Source organism: Anolis carolinensis, chromosome 4 (genome assembly GCF_035594765.1).
Source record: "Anolis carolinensis isolate JA03-04 chromosome 4, rAnoCar3.1.pri, whole genome shotgun sequence".
NCBI lineage: Eukaryota > Metazoa > Chordata > Lepidosauria > Squamata > Dactyloidae > Anolis > Anolis carolinensis.
Window position 1 is genome coordinate 153,175,691 of NC_085844.1, and position 23,805 is coordinate 153,199,495.

The 23,805-nt window shown below is 42.2% G+C and overlaps 1 protein-coding gene across 1 annotated transcript in view; it reads right to left on the reverse strand.

Moving 5' to 3' along the window:
• The window catches only part of lrrc8c (leucine rich repeat containing 8 VRAC subunit C), a 59,773-nt gene extending 36,443 nt beyond the window's left edge, over positions 1–23,330 (reverse strand). Inside the window, exon 1 of the mRNA XM_062978035.1 lies at positions 23,033–23,330. The gene's annotated coding sequence lies outside the window, so the exon portion shown is untranslated. The remainder of the gene's footprint in view (positions 1–23,032) is intronic.
• Between the last annotated feature and the right edge of the window lie 475 nt (positions 23,331–23,805).

Genomic DNA, 23,805 nt, shown 5'->3' on the forward strand with positions numbered 1-23,805 from the left:
CTGTTTTGAAAAATATACATTTTGATAAGTGTGTTGGGCTACACAATGATAGAGTTCCAGAGACAACAGCTGGAATTCAAGATCAGATTTAACAGATGTGCAACCTGAATATCCATGGCAGATCTATATTTACTGTCCCTTCGTGATTAAATCATGGTGCTATTGTCATGACTGAACTGCAGTCCAACCCAGATGTTCTTTACCTGGCATCAGCCATGTGGAGAGAAGGGGGTCAACTCTGTCAGTGAATGGGCTGTGGGCAGATGATGTTTCTAACCTCCACCTCCAACCTCCAGCCAGTAAAGCAGTGATGACTAGAAGCAGGACTGACTCATGCACATTTCCTTGTAGCCTTGCTGGTTTGTATGCATAAAGTAGAAACATCATCCACTCATGCCCCGATTCCCAGAAGAATGGGACCCCTTCTCTTCATATGATAAAACGTGTTGGCGCTATGTGGATCAGACCATGAGAGGCTACTTGGCTGTGCAACTAAGGCAATCATGTAACTATGTAGCACATGTAGAATGTATATCAACTGCCACGGTTAGCAAATGGAACCCCATTACTGATTACCCAACACACCCAATTTATGTTGCTTGTCTGATTCTATCATAATGACACAATTTTAAGTGCCACTTTTGTTTACTCAGACCTCAGACTGTGGATTCCATGTACTTCTAGAGCTGGAAATTTCCCAAAATATTCAGCCTGAATTCCTGCCAAATCTTTGGCCAATGACCGCTCATAAAATAAGAAATATCAACATTAGAGTTATTAGGATCTGCTGTACAGCAGGAGCTGTGTGATTCCTGTCCAAATCTAATAGTAAACATATCAAGCTGTCTTTGTTGATACACAGAGCTACTGTATATACTCATGTATAAGTCGACCTCATGTATAGGTTGAGAACAGATTTTGGGACCAAAAATACAGATTTTGATATGACCTGTAGATAAGTTGATAGTAAATCCTTAAGGCATGTAATAATGGTTATAAAGGTTCACAGGCTTTACCTTTAATATTAATTAAGGTTGATAATAACTTGGTGAAGGGAAGCACTGACACACTGTAATATCTCCAATGACCTTTTGCAATGCCTGGGTGGTGATGGTGATCGTTGGTGCTTCCCACTGCAGCAGAGAAACTACCTCTGTCTGTCAAAGAAGGGAAGCTCCCATTGAGGCTTACTGGGAGAGACAGGAAAGGTAGAATTGGTTCTTTGGAGGTCGGAGAGAGCAAAGGCAAAATTGTTTCTTCCAGGATCTTTCACCATGACTTAAGATCCACGTTGAGGAAGCCTGAAAGAAGCAGCCAAGTCCCTGCTTCCCTCTCACAAAATCCTAATGGAGTCTGTGGCGGAGGAAGTGGGAGAGAAAGTTATGTAACTTAAACAATGTAAGGTGCTATTATAATGGCAATTAGATTTGCAATTGTCTAAACAGTGTGAAAGGGCTGCTGAAACATCCACGTTTTTAATTCTTTCCTAAAGTGATGTAGTTTTTAAAATTGTACATGAGCATATATGGTAGATGAAGAATATTAAGAAACAAACATTCAGCTTTTCCATATAGGATGCATCTACACTGCAGAATTAATGCAGCATCAATTTTGACAGTCTTCAGCCTTCACTATCAAATAGTGCTGGTGCCCCACCAAACTATCCTGCCCATAATTTCCTAGCATTGAGCCATGGCAGTCCGAGTGGTTTCAATTTGCACTAATTCTACTGTGCATATGCACCCAAATTATGTTTCTACACTATGGTTTTAGTTGCCATAGCTCATTTTACATTGCTAGCTAGTAACAATATAGCTTCTGGTTCAAACTGCTCCATTTTTCATGCCATACTAGTTTTTCTCTTTTGGCTACCATTGACCTCTCATATTTTATTTTAAACAAAACTGAACTGTTTAGCAAAAATATTATTCTTTCTTGTCTCTTTTGGGGTTGTAGGCTCCTTCTATAGTAGCAACGAAGATGATTGGAAGGGTTTTGAATTCCCTGTGTAGGGAAATGAACACGGGCCAGAACAAAACACCCTTTGCTAAGCTCTACAAACATTTCCTCCTCAGAATGGGATGTGAAACGCTAACACTTCCATCTGCTCTTAAAAGTTCCTGCACTTTTCTCCAGTTTATCACAGTGTTCGTGAGTAACCCTTTCTCTTGTTCACCATAACTAAAACATCTCATAGTTTAAAAAAAAAACGCGACGTTATGAGACATAGAATCTAAACTTTGAAATCATAGAACTGGTTGGAAGGAACTGGCAACCATTCAAATATGTATTTAAAGATCTGGATATCCTAATATCTGAAAATATCAATTTTCAAGCCAACTTGCTCATTCCCCCTCCCCCTCTCTGCTGACTGCCAAAAAGGACTATTTCAGATACCATTTCAGCATCATGATTCTTGCAAGCTTTCATAACACCATTTCACTTTGCTTATACTGGAAAGTGGCAAGGTGTTCCAGTGATGCTGCAACAGATCTCTGAAATACTGCCTACAGTACCTGTTTTGTGTCAGAGTCTCCTATCAAACTACTAAGCAGAGTGAGCCCTGCTTCCAAGACTAGACACAGGCAGCCCACGAGTTACAAATATCTGATTTACAAACAACTCGTAGTTAAAAATGGGGGTGACACAACAAGAAATGAGAGAAATCTACCCCTAAGAAGGGAAATTCACTTCTGAAAGAGTTATCATGGGGGAAAGGTGACTCCACTGAAACTTTCTCGTCAATTATCACACTGAGCCCCTGGTGGCACAATGGATTAAACTCTTGTGCCAGCAGGACTGCTGACTGAAAGGTCGGCAGTTCGAATCCAGAGAGTGGGATGAGCTCCCATCTGTCAGCTCCAGCTTCCCATGCAGGGACATGAGAGAAATCTTCCACAGGATGGTAAAACATCTGGGCATCCCCTGGATAGCGTCCTTGCAGACAGCCAATTCTCATACCAGAAGTGACTTTCAATTTCTCAAGTCACTCCTGACACGAAAAAAATCAGTTGTCACAGGGACACACCATGCGTGTAATTGTTGAATGTCCATTACACTATAGGCACCACTTTGACTGAAATGGCTCAATTTTATGAAATTCAAGAGTTCGTAGTTTGGTTCAGACTTAGAATTCTTCCCTCGAGCCTTCTACTCAGCTCTCTGGAGCTCCTAGACTACAGAGTCATCTTCTTACCAAACTCACAAGACTAAGAGTTAAGAACCTTGCCAAACTATAAGACGCAAAATTAAATCATAGCATTAAAATGCTAGCACACTTCTAGAGTAATGTGGTGTTGATGCACACTTAAATTTCAATTGAATTTTGTGGTCCTTACAAGGAAAACTATATGAATGGGAATCAAGCAGAATGTTCTTCTGAGCTTGCATGTGTAGGGAAGGAGCCTGATGAGCCTGCACATTGATTTGCCTATCATATGAGAAAGAAAGAAAAAAAATATGTATGACTTAAGTCCAGGGTATCTGATAGATTGCCTCTCCTCATACAAGCAAGCCTGGATTCTGAAAACTTCAGAAGATGCCCTTCTTTTACTCAACCCCACAATGACTAGGAGCTTTCTTGGTGGCTGTCGCTAGACTTTGAAACTACATTGGGAAAGCTAGAGCAGACTCCTCCTTGATGCCCTTCCATCAGCAACCAAAGACTTTTAAAAAAATTAGACAGGCTTTTGTAACTAAAAGCTTTTAGGGGAAGAGCAATAAGTGTACTGTATTGTTTTAATCTAAGCTGTTTAATTGATTTGAAATTAATGTCTATGCTTTACATTGTTTTAATATGATTAATAATTTAGTTCTGTTTTATTGTCTACCTTTTGGATGCACTTAATTATGCTGTTATTAATCAAAAGTTTCACATTAAAATAGAACTAAATTATTAACCGTTTGAATTTATAAGGCATCTTGAGTCTCAAATTTGAGAAACAATTGGATATAAAATAATTCAAGAGGAAGAGAAAGAAGAGGAAGATGAAATACTTTATCATGGAGTTGGAGAACTGGCACAGCAGCAGGACCATGGGCTTTGCTGACAGTCCCTATGGCATAACATCATTGTCAGTGTGCTGAGGACTCCTGGCTCCCATGCCAGGATCCACTCAAAGATGTTGTTGTTGTTGTTGTTGTAAAGAAGTGTGCATAACCCACCTTGAAGTGTGGCTTCACAGAACCAAAACATCCTAATCACATGACACCAGCAGCTCTGCCACTATCATGCATCATAGGAACACCACAGGATAGCGGCTCAAATGCTATCATATAGCATCCAAAGAAGAAGAGGAGGAGGAGACAGAAATGTCTGGTTGGGATGCAATTCCCAATGCCAGGATTTTGTTGGTGGTAAATTCTCTCAAAGTTTGAAAGAAAATGTATGATCCCTCTTTCTATGAGAACTTTTGTTGTTGTTGCTGTTGTGTGCCTTGAAATTGTTTCTGACCTATATAGGATCTGTCTCCAGTTAATTGCTCCCCAGCCACCCTCAAATAGCTGGTGGCTGTGGTGGTCTCCACCCAATGATGGTGAGGATAAAAGAGCTAATTATTCTTGTCCTGGAATATCAGATAATTGTGTCCCTCTAAAGCCCTGGAAAGATGCCCATTTGGCTCCTCTTCATGGACTGGAAACTCCAGAGACACCCTCTCCCTTTCCTGTTGTTTGGGAGGGGGATCATCCAGGAATTCATCTGTGTGTGAGTATATGTGACAATGAAGGAAGGGAAACATTTGGGGTTGTACTCATCATAAAAATGCCAAGAGTGTGCTGGAAGAAACAAATCTTACACAGGTTGGAGTCTTAAATTATCAGGTTTAACAGTGAAAGGTAGTCAAGGCAATTATGTTTAAAGACAAACTATGCACAAATTTTCTTGGTCCCATTCAAAACAGAGGCAGCAAATATAACCATTGTTTGCGAACTTTCTTGAGGAATTTGTTTTGACTCAGAAATCAGTCAATGAAGAGACTGTAGTTCACAATTTAAAAAGACTAGAAAAGACCACGTAAGATCCACAATAATAAAGATGTATCATTAACTACTAGTCAAGATCATCCATGCCATAATGTTTCTGATTTGTATGTATGGGCAAAAAAGCTGGAGAGTGGAGAAAGTTGACAAGAAAAAACCTAATCTGAACTGTGATGCTGGGGAGTGATCTATGAATATCATGAACTGCCAAGAAGAAAAATAAATGGGCCTGAGATCAAATACAGCCTGTACTCTCACTAGAAAATAAAATTATTGAACTAAGGCTATTTTGCTTTGCATCTTGAGCCAACATGACTTATTAGAAAAGACAACAATGACTGGTAAAGTGGAAAACATTAGGAAAAGAGGAAGACCACATAGCAGGTGGATTAATTAAGTCAAGGAAACCAGAACCTTGGGTTTGAAATAACAGGACCTCTTGGGGGTTTCTCATCCATAGAACCACCCTAAATCAGAGACACCTTGAAGGCAGACAACACAGACTCTAAAATACTCTTTATGTTGACTAAATCTTGCTATACTAACAAATCATTGTCAAGCTGCAGAAACATTTCTGCATGGTCAGAATCTAATTTTAAATTTCAGTTTCTCAAGGAAATGATCTGGGAAATGAAACCAGGCATTAGGCACCAGGAGAATTCATCTCCCTAACCAGAGAACTATAGAATTCAACAACATTGCTACTCAATCAAAGCTTCACTTCCCAAGAAATAAACACATTCCTTTTGTCTCTCCTTGGGGGGAAAGCTCACTGAAAAATGCTAGCTTAAAAAGGCTCTGGAACTAATGCAGCCGTGGGAGCTCCTTGGTCATATGGTCAGGCGGTCTGAAGATGCACCACAATCGTCACTGCTGCCTTACGGCCAACAAGCAGCTCTCTCCCAGTGGCTGGTTGGTAACATCACATTTCCAGTCATGTGGCTTGGCATCCAATGTGACCTCACCAGAAATACAACATTACCAGCTAACCTCTGGAAAAGAGCTGCATTCCATAAATGATGGGCCCGTTAGTGGTGTGAGTCAAGGCTGGATCCACAGCTCAGATACTGTGGGATCACTCTGGACCTTGCAGGAAGTCCTAGGGTTGATCCTATGTTCTCTTGATGTGGTTAGCATCTGGATACAGTGGGTGAGCAGTGCCTTTGGCCCACGAGTCATGTGGACTCAGAGCAGTGTCCAAGGGGTGGGTCTACATTATTTTGGTCTATGCCAACATGCCTTGTGTCTATTATTGTCAAATAGGTATTAAGGATTTTGGAAATAATACTGCAACCACATACTGCAAACGTGTGTGTGTGTGTGTGTACATGCACATATGCTTCAAATTGCCTGTCAACTTATGGTGACCACATGAATTTATAGTGATCCTATAAGACTTTCTTAGGTAGTTTTTGCCAGTCCCCTCCTCTGAAATACAGTCAACAGCACCTGGTAATACTTGGATGGTGGCTTGCCTCCCATACAAATATTAACCAGGGCTCACCTGCTTAGCTCCCATGATTAGATATGATCTGGTGCCTTCAAGGTATTTAGGAACTTCACTAGATGCAAAAATCTAGGGAGCGTGCACACCATGAAACTACTTTTGGAATTGTTTAAAACACTTCTACTTGCTCTTTTTTCCGGTCTAAATTGGAGAGAGATTTGGGCAGGGCTTGACAGGGCAGCAGCAAAGTTGAAGTCATCCAGGTATAGAAAAGATGAGACTGCTATAAGTCAGGAAAATTTCAGAGTTTGAGAGGGAAAAGGGATAATGCAATGGAAATCCCTCTAATGAGTAATGGTTTATAAAGCACTTTAAGCCCACTCTTTTAGTGCCAAAACAACGACCCAGTTTATATATTACCACAGGTGTTTGGAAGCTAATTCTTCTGCACTGTCTGGCCCCATGCCTTTCTGTCTGGGACATAATGCATGGACCCTGATGTGCACTTTGTACATATGGCTCCTCCTGCTAAGTGTTTATGCGTTACATCAGCCCTACTTATGGAAAACCTCTTCCACTCTAATTATTCGAAAAACATCAGGGCTTTGGATACTGCAGTAACCACAGTCTGCTGGGTGCGCAGCTTCCTTGCATCCAGTCCTGTTCCTATTTGTGTCCAGTTTACTTCATTAATTACACTACCAACCCCATCCCTCATAAACTGGAGAAGAAGGGCTAGTATAGTACCATAGTCTACTCTGACCCACAACATCCTACCTCTCCACATTGATACAAGACCAACTTGGTAATTTGGATACTTAAGGAAAAAATCTTTCAAGCACTCTTCTTTATGGCAATAAAATATAGTAGAACAACAACAAGAACTTGTTATATTTTCATGATACTCATATGAATGACATCATCAAACATGGGTTTTTTCCCAGTCTAGCATGCTGCCTGCATGCTGCCTAAGACGAAGTCCACCGGAGCCCATCAGAAAACGCAGGGCTACTTTTGGCAGGGCTCCATTGGATTCCATCCTGACAGCGTGCTAAAAGAGAGTCCTGGGGAAACGGGTGACTACCCATCTCCTCACTGAAGAAGCCAGGGACAGCATGGGAGGAAGCTGGGGAATAGTGGGGAAACATCGTGATATGGTAGCCCACGATCAACCACTTTTAAAAATTGTGTCAGAAGTGACTTGAGAGCATACTATGAGTCACTTCTGGTGTGAGATAATTGGCTATCTACAGAGATATTGCCCGGGGAACATCCAGATGTGTTACCATCCTACTGGGAGACTTCTCTCATGTCCACGCAAGCTAGAGCTGACAGACGGGAACTTGCAGATTCGGACCGGCAACCTTTAGGTCAGCAACTCAACCTTCAGGTCAGCAGTCCCACCAGCACAAGAGTTTAACCCACTGCACCACTGTGGCTCTGATACCAATCACGATGTGAGGACAATACTTTGGAAAAAAGCCTACATTTGTAATCAAATACATGGATTTCACTGCATATCTTTTACTTATATTATTTGCACCATTTTTGTTCTGCTTCCTATATCTATGGCTATCCTGAAGCAACATACATGAATTTTTTTTTATTTTTTTTTTAAACATTCAAACCCGTTGACACAAAAATGGTAAAATACAAAACAGTAATTTACAAATTTTATTATCCCTGTATCTGCACATACATAGTGAATGAGGGCTGGGGGAATGGGGGCTAGTTCCATTTCCCCAAAGACGAAACTTGGCAGTTGGGATCAAAAAGTTATGAGTTTTGGAGTTTTTCAGAATTTGCATTTCCAGATAAGAGAGACTCGATCTATATAGACTCAATCTATATCTATATCTATATCTGTTTTGTGTAGACACATTCACACTCTTCCAGATTCCACTGGATTTACAATCAAACACACATATTTCAGTGCATATCTGCTACTTATATGTCAGCCACTGGCGCTTTCATTCGACTTCCTATATCTGTGGTTATCTTGAAGCAATACACAACAGTTTTTATTTTCATTTTTTAAAAATGGAACATTTTAAAATGAAAACATTTAAATATACAAAACAAGAAATAATTAATTATAACAGTTATCAGTTAAAATATAGACAATAGCACCATTCCTAAACCTGACAGCACAGTCATTTTGGGAAGGCTTGACTGAAAATATGTTTAGGAAGCAAATAACATATGCCACAATTGGTAGCTTTCTAAATAGTGTGGAAAATGAGTCACAAAAAATGAGGATCCGCTCTTTTTCCTGGTTGTTTTGCAAGAAAAAGAAATCAGTCAGTGGACAAGCAACAACCTTCAATCACACTAAAGAACACTGAAGTACCATAATCTCTCCTCTGTCTATACACTACCTCTTTTTTATTCAGATCACAGTACTGGGGATCAGTAAACTGACCCTAGATACCATAGTGAGCTTTGTGACTGACAAAGGAGATGAACTGAGATTATTTTCATGGTCTACACATACAACAGTACAACCAGTCTGCTCCACTTTGCTGCATCCCACTAATTGGCATCTGAGTCTATGGTAACTGTTTGTTCAGTAAACAGGAAATCAAGCAAGCTGCACATGCAATTGGCAGTTTCATACATACTGTATATTAATTCCCAAGTCCTGGTGGCAATTCAACATTTCAAGCAAACACAAAATGCCATACCTATAAAAAGGTTTATTCTGACTTTCAGACCCCTCCCTCATCAGAAATGCGGTGGGACTAAAGGAAGTCAGAGGTGTGGCTGTTTTCGTGATTTTTGGCTTCTATATATAAAGCATTTATTCTACCTTAGCTCTGCAGGTCAGACAAGGAAGCTTTTGAGAACTTGCAGCATTTCTTAGCAAACATTAGCTTTAGTGCCTCCGGATGAACGATACTTTGGATCCCAAATAACACTTGCCATCTTAAAAGTGTGTTAAAGTAAGAGTACAAAAATTGTTAGACAAATGGCAGAATAATAGTGCAATACTATACACACCTATTCTGAAATGAGTTCAGTGGAACTCTCTCCCCCGGACTGTGGTGGAGGCTCCTTCCTTGGAAGCTTTTAAGCAGAGGCTGGATGGTCATCTGTCGGGGGTGCTTTGAATGCGATTTCCTGCTTCTTAGCGGGGGGTTGGACTAGATGGCCCATGAGGTCTCTTCCAACTCTACTATTCTATGACTCTATGACTCTATGACAATGGGACATATAGTCAAGTAAGTGCACACACTCCGTAGAAAAACACCATGTAGCATGTTATCTGCAATTCAGTTATCCTACAGAAATATTTAATTTGGCAATTTATCATGGACTCCACTTGATGGTTATATTTCCTGAGTATCCCTTATCTGAAACATATGGGACTAGAAGTTTTTTGATATCTTGGAAATGGGTCCCACGTCTAAACACATACATTCATTTATAGACTTCATCAAATAGTCAGGGGGAAAGCGGAGGGAACTGTCTTACCTCATTCCATGCCGTCTTTCCCCTGCTTTCCCTCACTTTCTCAGATTTGGAGTCAGATAACACCCAGGTTCAAACCCCGGGAGCGGCGTGAGCGGCCGCTATTAGCTCCAGCTCCTGCCAACCTAGCAGTTAGAAAACATGCCAATGTGAGTAGATCAATAGGTACCGCTCCAGCAGAAAGGTAAAGGTGCTCCATGCAGTCATTCTGGCCACATGACCTTGGAGGTGTCTATAGACCCGGGCTGTGGCGCAGGCGGGAGAGCAAGCCAGCTGCAATTAACTGCAATGAATCACTCTGACCAGGAGGTCATGAGTTCGAGGCCCCTTGGAGCCTATGTTTGTTTGTCTTTGTTCTATGTTAAAAGGCATTGAATGTTTGCCTATATGTGTAATGTGATCTGCCCTGAGACCCCTTCGGGGTGAGAAGGGCGGAATGAATATAAATGCTGTAAATAAATAAATAAATAAATAAATACAGACAATGCCGGCTCTTCATCTTAGAAATGGAGATGAGCACCAACCCCCAGAGTCAGACATGACTGGACTTAACGTCAGGGGAAAACCTTTACCTTTTTTACCTAAACACCCTATCCCGTGTGGCTCCGTTTCCATGCGCTTAGGAAATGGAGTCTTACCAGAAGTGACCTTACATCATGTGATGACTTTCATTGAACTTCTGTGAGCCTCCATTTCCTAGTCACATGGGAACAGAGCCAGACATCCATCTAATGAAGTCTTACGTTTCATATACACCTTATATACATAGATTACAGAAAATTGTATATACACTTATTAATGATTTGTGGATGAAACAAAGTTCCATCTTTGTCTATACCAGTGGTTCCCTTTCTTTTTTTTAACCAGGGACCACTCTCCCAAAAGGGTTACGAATCAGTTTTTGGTCAACTTTAGGTTCTGTTTGGTTATTTGCGGTGCTGATTCAGAAAATTGCATTGGATAGACCACATTGCTCATAGAAAACCATATTTAATTATCTAGAGCTGATATGGTCTATCCAGTGCAATTTTCTGAATCAGCACCCCAAATAACCCCAGGAACAGGCCTAAAAATGAAGGCACCAAGAAATTTTTTTTGGTTGGGTTGTGTTATTATCCGTAGTAGTAACAGTGAGGCTGTGGACCATATTTTAGTTCCTGCGGACCACTGTTGGTCCACATACCACAGGTTGGGAACCACTGGTGTACACTGATCAATCAGAAAGCAAAGTTGTTATCTTAGCCATCCATATGGACAATTTTGGACTTTGAAGCATTTCAGATTTATGAATAAGGATTACTCAAGTATACACCTTTCACAAAGCAGATATGCTGAAGCTGCCTCTGACCAAATGTTTTGGACTACACCTCCAGATGCCATGTCAGGAGACAATTATTATTTATTTACTTCATTTATACCCTGCCTTTCTCACCCCATGGGGGACTCAAGGCAGATTGGGGGACAACGCTAACCTGCTTGTGTGGAATCCAGATACAAATATTATACAGTTTCTTTTCCTTGAATTCTTTGTTTCTCTCACCATATTTTCCAATCAGACTAAAGGACTCTCTAGATTATCACAACACATTATATTTTTTGTATAGTGTACATTGCTGATGTTTAGAATTCACATTGTTCCATATGCCACTGGATATACAGAGCCCATCAAACAGTTCTCTGAATTGCAGCCTACGATATATTACAACAACACAGCAAATGAATACGCCAACATAAGTACTTGGAACATGGAGTTACTGCGCAACAACTTTCATCTGTTAGCTGTTGTTCTTACTGTTCTCATAAAATTCAGCACATGTTATCTCAGTAAAGTTAAAGATCATTCAAAACATGGCAATGCTGTTCCCAATAGCACCCAGGCTTATGTTTTAATTTTTGTTTTTTAAAAAAAGGAATTATTGTTGCTTTCTAATGGATTCACCAAACGTCAATGGCCTTTTGTTTTAAGTGTTTAAGGAGAGAGAATAAAAAGTAGAGAAGAAAGAGACAGAGAAGAAAACTAAGAGAAAGAGGGGTGAAAAGAAGAAATAAATGGTAATTTAAAAATAAATAAAATGAAAGAACCTGATATTTAGCAACTGGTAACCCTCCATATATGGAGCCGCGGTGGCGCAATGGGTTAAACCCTTGTGCCAGCTGGACTGCTTACCTGAAAGTTGGGTTGCTGAACTGAAGATTGCCGGTTCGAATTAGGGAGATGGGGTGAGTTCCTGTCTGTCAGCTCTAGCTTACAGGGACATGAGAGAAGCTTCCTAGCAGGATGGTAACACATCTGGGGGTCCCCTGGGCAACGTCTCTGTAGATGGCCAATTCTCTTACACCAGAAGCAACTTACAGTATGTTCTCAAGTCACTTCTGACACGATTTAAAAATTCCTTCATATGTTCTTAGACTGCATCTATCAAATCCTGACTAGAATACCTAATGGTGAGGGATGATGGATAACCACAGGTTGACCTTTCCTGATATAAAAGAATGTGAATATTATTATTGACTACAATTGAGGTTCAGTGAGTTAGGCCCCTTCTAAGTAAAGGTAAAGGTTTTCCCCTGACATTAAGTCTAGTTGTGTCCAACTCTGGGGGTTGGTGCTCATCTCCATTTCTAAGCTGAAGAGCCAGTGTTGTCTGTAGACACCTCCAAGGTCATGTTGCCGGCTTGACTGCATGGAGTGCCGTTACCTTCCCGCAAGAGTGGTACCAATTGATCTACTCACATTTGCATGTTTTTGAACAGCTACATTAGAAGAAGCTGGGGCTGACAGCGGAAGTTTACCCCGGTCCTCGGATTCAAACCTCTGACCTTTCAGCCAGCAGGTTCAGCAGCTCCGCAGTTTAATCTGCTGCGCCACCGGAGGCTCCCGGGCCGCTTCTACATTGCCCTATATCCCAGAATATGATCCCAGATTATCTGTTTATGCCAGATTCTCTGTCATTGGAGACTGATATAATCCAGTTCAATGCAGATAACCTGGGATCAGATTGCTCCTAACATGAAAAAAGAGCATCCAGTTCAAGTAGCTATCTATCTATGTGATCTCTATGTAAGCTGCCTTGAGTCGACTTCAGAGTAGAGAAAGACGGGATATAAATAGAGTAAATATATATATATATATACACACAAACATATATATACATAGTGTATACACACACACACACACACACACACACACACACTTGAAGTGGATGCTAAGAAACACTTGGAACAAAACTCACATAACATCAGTGTCACAATCAAGACTGTTCTGACAGGAAGGGGAACAAAAACATTTATGGAATAAGAATTTAATTAAACCGATATGCCTTTCCAACAAGACAGTCTTAAGATGTATTCCCTGCCCTGATTAAAATCCCTTGAGCGACAAGCAACTGAAATATCAGTTGAGAAATTGGCAGAATGAGTATGAGTCTCCAGTATAAATGAAACTATAACTCAAAAACCCTAAACTTGTTTATTGAGGAGCTTCATGGGATACCATCAGTGAATACCAGGTGCTGTAGCCTATACAGCAGACGAAATTGACAAAATAATCTCTGAGTATTCCTTACCTTACATACCTTATGAAATCCCTGAGGTTGACCTGAGACAATGGGCAATTTGAAGGCACACACACAAGTTTGCAGATTGCACCCTTTATCTTCTGAGATAAGAATTTAAGGATTATCTCAAAGCTTGGAAAATTACTTTTTTTGCGGGGGGGGGGGGGTGTTTGCAAATCCCAGGATTCCCTAGCCATCATAGCCATTTGAGTTGACGTCCAAAAAATGTTTTAAACCTTTTCAAGACCTGGGTTATCCCCCTTTCGTCAATACCCAAAAAGGAACAGTCCCTGTTTCCTCATCCTGAAACAACTGTGCCCTTTTGGTGGAACTGAATGCCTGCCAGGAACAAGTGTCTCTCTCTCCATTTTCCATTTAATATTTTGTCTACAATCCGTCGTATACTTAAGCTGCTGAAATGATTTGACTTCAATGGCTGACTTGAATTAGATTTTAAGCTGCCCAACTAGGGCAGCGTGGCAGCTTTGCTGAACTCGCAAAAGTGGTGGCAATCAGGGCCATTCCACAATATTGCATGACAAGGCACTGTAACACAGAGAGCTAAAGATAAGCTGCAGAAAGAAACCTTTTAGTGTATCACTTTGCATGGAGGTTGACGGTTAGTACCTTTCCACAGTGAGTACATGTGATCTCCTGTCTGCTCCAGCAACACTAACTATCAGGTTTGCTATGCAAGGTGAACACAAGAAATGCTAACGCAAAGTCCAAAGTACTTCTATGCATCACCGACAAATCAACCAAGTTAATTTCAAATGCATGCATTCCTGTTATCAGATGAAAGTTCTGACTCAGATTTAGCACCTTTGGATTCTTTACATCAGTGGTTCCTTCCCTATGGGATGCTGGTCCGCAGCTCTCCAAATCTCTAAATTTTGTCTTGGGGCTTCTGATGGTCAAAGTCCAAAACACCTGAAGAACCAATGTTTGAGAACCATGGCTCTAAACCAGGCATGGGCAAACTTGGGCCATCCAGGTGGCTGTTAGGAATTGTGAGAATTGAAGTCCAAAACACTTGAAGGGCCCAAGTTTGCCTATGCCTGCTCGAAACCAAGGGTCCCCAAATTAAGGCCCTCATGTTCCCACAAGCTAGAACTGACAGACGGGAGCTCACCCCCATCTTGTGGATTTGAACCAGCAACCTTCAGATCAGCAAACCAACCTTTAGGTCAGCAGTTCAGCTAGCACAAAGGTTTAACCCATTGCACCACTGTGGCTCAACTTTACACAAGGGCACTTCCAGTGTTTGCCCATAGGATTCTGTTGCGGTAGTGCAGGGAAACAGAGAGAAGGCTTTGTTTTCAGGAATTGGGTGCCACGGGAGTCCCAATGACAGAATACAAAGAGAGGCAGGGAAAGAATGTGAAATGGATGCCATCCCTGAAGGTGGAAAGGCATGGGACCTCAACAGTAGGGAACGAAAGAAGATAGTTCCCTCTGCTTTTCCCCACTTTCATGCGATGAGGACCTAAGTCAAAGGATGTGCCACAAGCTCATGAAATCACATTACATATAACCCACATTTGCTTCTGAAACCATGATTTGCTTCCAAGCCTGGGACTGAAATTTCACTACAAATTTTGGGTTTAGTCCTTGCTTCTGCTATGGATGAAGCAAAGCTACTGTAAAAATTAAAAGTAGATAATGCATATAAAATGCTCTGAATACATGAGAGTGCTCTAAAAATATTAAGCATCATACTAAAGGAAAGAGATTTCTCAAGACATCCCTTACAAGACAAAAAAGCCTGCCCATCTATATGAGCAGAGTTCAATATACAGGCTTTTGGAATCTACTGCAGTTTGGTTCCAGAACCCCCCGCTTATATACCAAAAACCATAGATGCTAAAGTTTCATTCTATACAATCGTGTAGTAAAATGGTGCATTTTATATAAAATGGCAAAATCAAGATTTGCTTTTTTGGAGGGAAATGAAATATTTTCAAGCTAAGAGTGGTTGAATCTGTGAATAAATAATCTGTGACTATAGGAAGCTAACTGTAATGTCACAAAAGTTGCCCTTTAAAAAGGAATACGGTGAATTAATACATTCAGAAAAATTACTATGGAATAAAGCATTTCTAGTCTGTGACAGGATGATGGAGGAAATAATGCCCGGCTGCTCACTGGAGGGAAGGATATTAGAGGCAAAGATGAAGTATTTTGGCCACATCATGAGGAGACAGGAAAGCTTGGAGAAGACAATGATCCTGGGGAAAATGGAAGGAAAAAGGAAGAGAGGCCGACCAAGGGCAAGATGGATGGATCCTTGAAGTGACTGGCTTGACCTTGAAGGAACTGGGGGCGGCGACGGCTGACTGGGAGCTCTGGGGTGGGCTGGTCCATGAGATCACGAAGAGTCTGAAACGACTGAGTGAATGAAGAAGAAGTATGTGACAGGAGTCCCAGTGGTGCAGTGGGTTAAACCCTTGTGCCCGCAAGACTGTTGACTTGAAGGTTGTGTTGCTGACCTGAAGGTTGCCGGTTCAGACCTAACCTGGGGAGAGCGTGGATGAGCTCTCTCTATCAGCTCCAGCTCTATGTGGGGGCATGAGAGAAGCCTCCCACAAGGATGGTAAAAGCATCAAAACATCCAGGCGTCTCCTGGGCAACGTCCTTGCAGACAGCCCATTCTCACACACCAGAAGCAACTTGCAATTTCTCAAATTGCTCCTGCCATGAAAAAAAAAGTATGTGATAGCTAAGTAAGTTCTGAGATTACAAATTTAACTTGTTTTGAACCACTGCTCACTAGTAATGGCCATGCTAGTAGGGAGATTCTGGGAGTTCCACCCCAATAAGATAGCGTTCCAAGCTTGCACGTCTCCAGAAATGTTAAGGACCTAATTAAATTCCAATTCAATTGCTTTGGAAATACACATGCATGGAACTGATATCATACTGAAAACATTATACTAATGAAACATGGGTAGGAAACATGAGGCTTTACCATTGGTACTGGGTTGCAACTCCCAGCATTTCTAATCTTTGGTAAGGGTTGTCGGGAGTTGCAGTCCAACAACATCTGAAGGTATTCACATTCTCTGTCCTGACATAAAACATAAACAGTATTTAAAGGACAGACCTGCAGGAAAGGGCAAAAATATAATTCAGTGGCAGAGCACATACTTTGCATACAGAAAGTTCCTCCAGTTGAAGCTAGAAAATAATCTTATGTGAAACAATGGATCAGCAAAGATAATACTCAGAATTCTCATAAATGTATTTCTCCCACAAAAAAGAATTTTTTTCCTAACTTTGTACACAACTAGACAACAATTAGCTATGAGCTGGCTGTCAATTGAAAGACACACAGGAAGTTCCATGCAGAAATAGCAGCATGTGGCAGAAACTTAAAAACAACAGAAAAAAAGAGGAAATGATTCACAAGTTGCCGGTTCTTTTCCAGTTCTATATAAGTGAATATATTTCAGCACCAGATATACTTCAGAAATGGATGTGTTGGTGCAAACCTTGTGTACTACAGAAACAGATGACCAGCTCTTTAAAAAAATACCTTTATGGATGAGAACTCCCAGAATCCACAAGCCAAATGGTATATAAACTGGACCTTGAAAAGTAATACTTATTCGAATGACAACTTACAGAAACACTAGCCAACAGAGCCATGATACTTAGGGAATCTGGGAACTTAGTCCAAAAAAGGCACTTTGCCAAGCTTTGACACAAATGAACAGTGAATTCTAGAATTTCATCCACTTTTGCATTTCCTTCTCAAGGGTCAAGATGAATGAAATGAAACCATTTTCCTATCACTCTTTCTACAATGAACCCTATTCACTTTGCACTACCCAAAGGTATGGCAATGCTGCATGCGTGTGGCTAATGGCAACAGAATAACAAGTCAACAAATCCCAAAGACAGAGATGGGAGTTGCATGCTGACTTTTGCAGGGGACAGCGTGGGTCCTGGGCTCCTCAGGCCCCTCCAGTCCCTAGAAACTTTCATTTTTTCCAAATCTCCCTCAAAAATGTTTTAAAACTGAAAATATACTTGCTGCCAAATCTGACAAGAGTTGGCCAAAAATGGTCCTCCAACCCACAGAATGTGGAATGGTAATCCTTTGGGACAATTAAGACACATAATGAGCATCCAAATAACTGTTCTGTAGTCCAGTGGTCAGAAAACTATTGCTTGCCAGCCATTCTATATTCCAGTGGTTAGCAAACTATTGCTTGCCAGCTGTTTCGAACTACAATCCTGATCAGTTCCTGCCATCCCGACTACTGGCCATGGCTTATAGGAGTTGTAGCTCAAAACATCTGGAGGGCACCAGGTTGCTTCTTTCTGATGCAGTGTGTCTCTAACTGCCTATCCTCTTAGGTTATCAATCTGTTTCCTAAATTGGGCTCTACAGGCCAATGGAGACTCCACCACAGACATCAGAAGAGCTGCAAGACCAAGAACAAGCCATGAGAGTAAAGTCAAAGATCCACCCAGAGGAAAAGTGTTTTTACCATACATCAAGGGAAACACTGACCTCATAGGGAAGCTGATGAAAAAACACAACCTACAAACTATCTAAAGACCCACAAAGAAAATCCAACAAATGCTACGTCCAGCAAAGGACAAGAGGGATCCTCTCACCTCTGCAGGAGTCTACCATATACCATGCAGCTGTGAACAAGTCTGCATAGGGACCACCAAACGCAGCATTTCCCAAACACAAAATAAGGAACATGAAAGGCTCTGCAGACTAATTCAACTACAGAAGAGAGCCATAGCAGAGCACTTGATGAACCAACCTGGACACAGCATATTGCTGGACCACTCTAACCACCATGTCAGACTACACAAAGAAGCCATTGAAATCCAAAAGCATGTGGACAATTTCAACAGAAAGGAGGAAACCATGAAAATGAACAAGATCTGGCTGCCAGTATTAAAAAACTTTAAAATCGGGACAGTAAATAAAAAACATCACTCAGAAAACAGAGGAATTCCAGACATGAAACAATCAGGGAAAGCTAACACCTCCCAACAAAGGATTCCCTCAGGCAGGAAGCAGCCAGTCTTTGAAGACGCAAGGCCATTAAATGCCAATCACAGTGGCCAATTGCAACATCCACCCTTGCCTCAGGCAGACAAAAGTTCTTTCTCCCACCTTGGACCTTCCTTGAAAACTGCCTAGTTTTCAATAGACTTCACAACCTCTGAGGATGCTGACCATAGATGTGGGCGAAACGTCAGGAGAGAATGCTTCTAGAACATGGCCATAAAGCCCAGAAAACTCACAGCAACCCAGTTTTTTTATCGTTTGTCATCTCGTTATGAAAGATACATTCACGTTATAGAAACATGTGTAAAAAATGTATCAAAAATGTCAAGATTTTAAAAATAACCTTACTATTCACAAACATCTGCCTTCCACGACAAAGCGGAGGCTTGCCCTGAAACTAGGTCATAATTATACAGCTTAGATATTTAGAGTACAGTGGGCTTTTAGTAAATACTTAGATTTGGTTCCAGGATCCTTTATAGAAACCAAATATATATACAGTATACGCATACACACATACATAGTAAAAGGATGTCCCATATATATAAAGTGACAAACTCAAGAATTGCCTTTTGGATTAAAAAAAATGTTCAAGCCATGAATGGTGGAATCTATGGGTACAGAGGGTCTACTGTAGTTCTAATTTTCTTATTAATGGAATTATAGGCAATAAAGAAGTTGGCAGACTATAGCATCTCATATTACCAAGAATGAAAAAAAGCCCATTAGACAGCAAAGCAAACTACTTATTTTGAAAAAGCAAGAGCATTTTTAAGATGGTTTGTGTGCCTCCGCGTGTGTCTACCCTTTGATCTGTTTGGTCACATTATTTTGCTATTCATTATGGATGCTTTCATTTTTTTTCTTATGAATCAGGCAACCACATAAACAAAGCAGTCTCACAAGACGTGAAACTGTGAGTTTATAATGTTGTGTTTGACTGTTTATTGTCTATATTTTGTTTTGCACATGTTGTATTTTGCATGTTGTACCTTGAGTGTTCTGTGAGCTGCCCCGAGACCCTCTGGGAGATGGTGGCAGGATATAAATAAAGTATTATTATTATTATTATTATTATTATTATTATTATTATTATTATTATTATTATGTAATCTTTCTGATACTGTAATATATATGTTCCAGCACTGCAATCCTAAACATATCTACTAAACTCACAAGATTTAACAAACCTTACTTTCAGGTGCGAGTGTGCAGTACAAGCCCCACATCCACAGGGATATGGGAGTATTTTCCCAGACTGTGAACCTTTTTATTTTCAATGGGATGGAGATATCAATAAGAAGGTGTAGCTTGTACAGTGGATAATTTAATTTTTTGTGTCAGGAGCGACTTGAGAAACTGCAAGTCGCTTCTGGTGTGACAGAATTGGCTGTCTGCAAGGACACTGCCCTGCAGACGTCTAGATGTTTTACCATCATGTGGGAGGTTTTCTTGTGTCCCCGCATGGGAAGCTGGAGCTGACAGATGGGAACTCACCCCGATCCCGGGATTTGAACAGTCAACTTTTTGGTCAGCAGTCATACATTGGTTCTGCAGGTATGAGGGTTGTACTGCATAGGACTGTAGCTACACAGAGAAATGTTAACCGGAGTCAGTGAGGCATGGAACTCACTCACCCAGTTTCACAGTTCTCCTATTTCACATCCGATCAAAGGGTAGACACAGTGCGATGAGAAAGCAGCACAGAGGAACTGACTTTTGTTTTTGCCATACCATTTCGGATTTTATTCCATCCCTGTGGAATTCATTGCATCAGCTCCAGGTTGGCATGAGGGCAACCTGCCAAAGTGCCCTAACAATGAAGAGACTTTAGAACCAGCCAATGAACTTCATGTGGAATGTGGATCTGAACCCAGTTCAAATCTTATTCCACACTCTAACAGCTGTATCAAACAGAATACAGGATATGCCAGCTAACTGAATTTTCCTTGTAAGGTGCATGGTGGGAGCATTATCTGATTTCATATCACGAGTATCCTGATGCCAGTGGCTCTCTGCGAGTTGTCGGAATGCATCATCGCTTGCCATTAGCCACATTGTTCAGGAAGGATGAAAAACATGACTCCACCAACTTCTGGAAGGCCATGGATTTTATCAATCCTTCCATAGTATTAATGTAACCCACACACTATTTCAATGACTGTTTGTAGGAGCTAATGCACATTAACTTAAGGACACCCTAATATGTATTTTCAAGTTCATCCCATTACTATGCTAATGTAGACTGGTGGCACCCACACACTTTCCTGCACTATGCAGACTGGGCCTAACAAGAGAAGCTTATGTTAGACTCACTGGGATTTTCTCAAAATCTCTGGTATTCAAAGTCTAGCAGTCAAATGGGAACAGCCAGACCCTCTAGATCAGACTGCCCATTGGCAAGAAAAGAGGACAGGAAGTCAATCACGAAACTCCTATGTTTGCTACTGCTTTGCTTTTGGTTGGCAACCCTCTTGGGTTTGGAAAGTAAGACCACAAAACAGGAAGGAAGGGTGGCTGCCTGAACCCCAAACAACCTGCTCTATTATTATTATTATTATTATTATTATTATTATTATTATTATTACTTTTATATTTGAGTTGCTGTGAGTTTTCCAGGCCATATGGCCATGTTCCAGAAGCATTCCTTTCTGACGTTTCACCCACACCTATGGCAGGCATCCTCAGAGGTTGTGAGGTCTTTTGGAAACTAGTCAATTGAGGTTTATATATCTGTGGAATGTTCAGGGTGGGAAAAAAAACTCTTGCCAGTTTGAGGCAGGTGTAAATGTCTCAATTGGCCACCTTGATTAGCATTGAGTAGTCTTTCTACTTCAAGGTCTGGCTGCTTTCTGCCTGAGGGAATCCTTTGTTGGGATGAACCAACCTGGACACAGCATATTATCTGAGAACACAAAAATGCTGGACCACTATAATAACCATCATGTCAGACTCCACGGAGAAGCCACTGAAATCCACAAAGCACATGGACAATTTCAACATAAAGGAGGAAATGATGAAAATGAACAAAATCTGGCTGCCAGGATTAAAAAAAAAAACTCAGCTCAGTAAATAAAGAACACCACTCAGAAAACAGGAAATCCAGGCATGACTCAATCAGGGCCAGCTAACACCTCCAAACAAAGATTCCTCCAGGTAGTAAGCAGCCAGACCTTGAAGCTGAAAGGCTATTTAATGCTAATCAATTGAAACATTCACACCTGCCTGAAACAGACAAAAGTTCTTCCTCCCACCTTGGCCATTCCAGATATATAGACTCCAATTGCCTAGTTTCCAACATACCTTATTACCTCTGAGGATCCCAGCCATAGATGTGGGTGAAATGTCAGGGAAGAATTCTGGAATGTGACCGGAAAACTCACACCAACTCATTATTATTATTATTATTATTATTATTATTATTCTCTGCTTTATCTCTAAATTCAATATGTGGCTTACTAAGAGCCCATACAAACATGCCCTGTATCCCAGGATCTGATTCCCAGTTTTCTGTTTATCCCAGATTATCTGGCATATAGGTAAAGGTTTCCCCTGATGTTAAGTCTAGTCGTGTCCGACTCTGGGGGTTGGTGCTCATTTCCATTTCTAAGCTGAAGAGCCGGTGTTTTCCGTAGACACCTCCAAGGTCATGTGGCTGGCATGACTGCATGGAGCGCCATTACCTTCCCGCCTATTGATCTACTCACATTTGCATGCTGTCTAACTGCTAGGAGTGGGTGCTCACCCCGCTCCCCAGATTCGAACCACCAACCTTTCGGTCAGCAAGTTCAACACCCCAGCAGTATAACCCGCTGCGCCATAGGGGGCCATAAGGGACTCATATAATCCAGCTGGGATCAGATGCTGGGACAGAGCTGGGATCAGAAGCTGAGATCAGATGCTGGAACAGAGGACCCATCTGGAAGGACCCCAAGTGAGACTCTTACCTTCTTTCTCTATCCTTTAAAGCAGGCGTGGGCAAACTTGGGCCCTCCTTCCAGGTGTTTTGGACTTCAACTCCCACAATTCCTAACAGCCTACCGGCTGTTAGGAATTGTGGGAGTTGAAGTCCAAAACACCTGGAAGGAAGGCCCAAGTTTGCCCATGCCTACTTTAAAAAGCCATGTCTTCATCACCAGGGCAACTTGCCCAGCGATGAAGGAACCCAGATCAAGTTCGAGGCGAGGATCTCGGCCCTCGATCTGTCTTTGGAACTTGATCCGGGCTGGGAACGAGATTCCAGAGGGTTGGGAGGTGAGGGAGCCGTCGGAAACTTTCCAGGCACCCAGCGGGGGAAGAGGATGGAAAAGTGACGGCTCGGAAGGAGGTTCTAAAGGGGGCAGAAAAGGGAGAAGGAGGGAGATCCATCCTTTGGCCAAAGCCCAGGGTCTGCTTCTGGGGGGGAAGGATGCGCAAGGGGAGAAATCAAGGCACGGAGGATCCATTCCCTCGAACTCCCCCACTTCTTGGTGGCTCCGCTCTTCTGGCAAAGGCAACCGTAGGAGGCGGCTCCATCCTCCCTCTTGTCCCCTTCCTCACCTCCTCTTCCTCCTCCTCCTCCTTTTCCCGGGTGGCGAGAATCAGGGTCTCCATGCGGGCAGCAAGCGGAGGCAGGCGGAGGGCTCCTCCATGGTGGTCTCCTCGATGCTCCCGGGGAGGCGCCGAGGCCGCGGTCCTTGGTGCCTCCTCCCTCTTCGCCTGCCGCCTCCTTTTCTCTCCTCCTCCTCCTGCTCCGCCACCTCGGGGCCACTCCCTGCTCCGAGGCGGAGGCGCATGTGGCTCCTTCCCAAAGGCAAAGCAGGCTGGCGGGGAGGACTGGACGCCGGTGCCCTCTGCTCCTGCCCGGCCAATGGCTGACGGCATCGCGCATCATCATCGCCGCCGCCGCCGCCGCCGCCGCCACCCCTCCCTTTCCTCCCTTCACTTTTCCTTCCTCTCCTCCTCCTCCTCCTCCTCCTCCTCCTCCTCACCCCACGCAAAACTCGGAGATGGTCCCGGAGAGGAACCCGGAGAGGAACCATCTGGCCCCAGGACGCACATGCCCGAAGGACACCTCACAAGTCCCGGAGGAAAGCCCAGATGCCTCCAACCCAGCAGCATCCACATGCCAATGCTCACACCGGGCTTGTCTCCACCACTGCTCCTTCATCTCCAAGTCCCCACCCCCAATGAGATCCCCCGAGGTCAAGATTTGCTTCACCCCAAAACTGGCAAGGGTGAAAGGCTTTCTGAACGCCACCCACTGACTCAAATCATGTTCACAGTGGACGCTGAAGGAAATGCTGACAACCTCTGAGGATGCCTGCCATAGA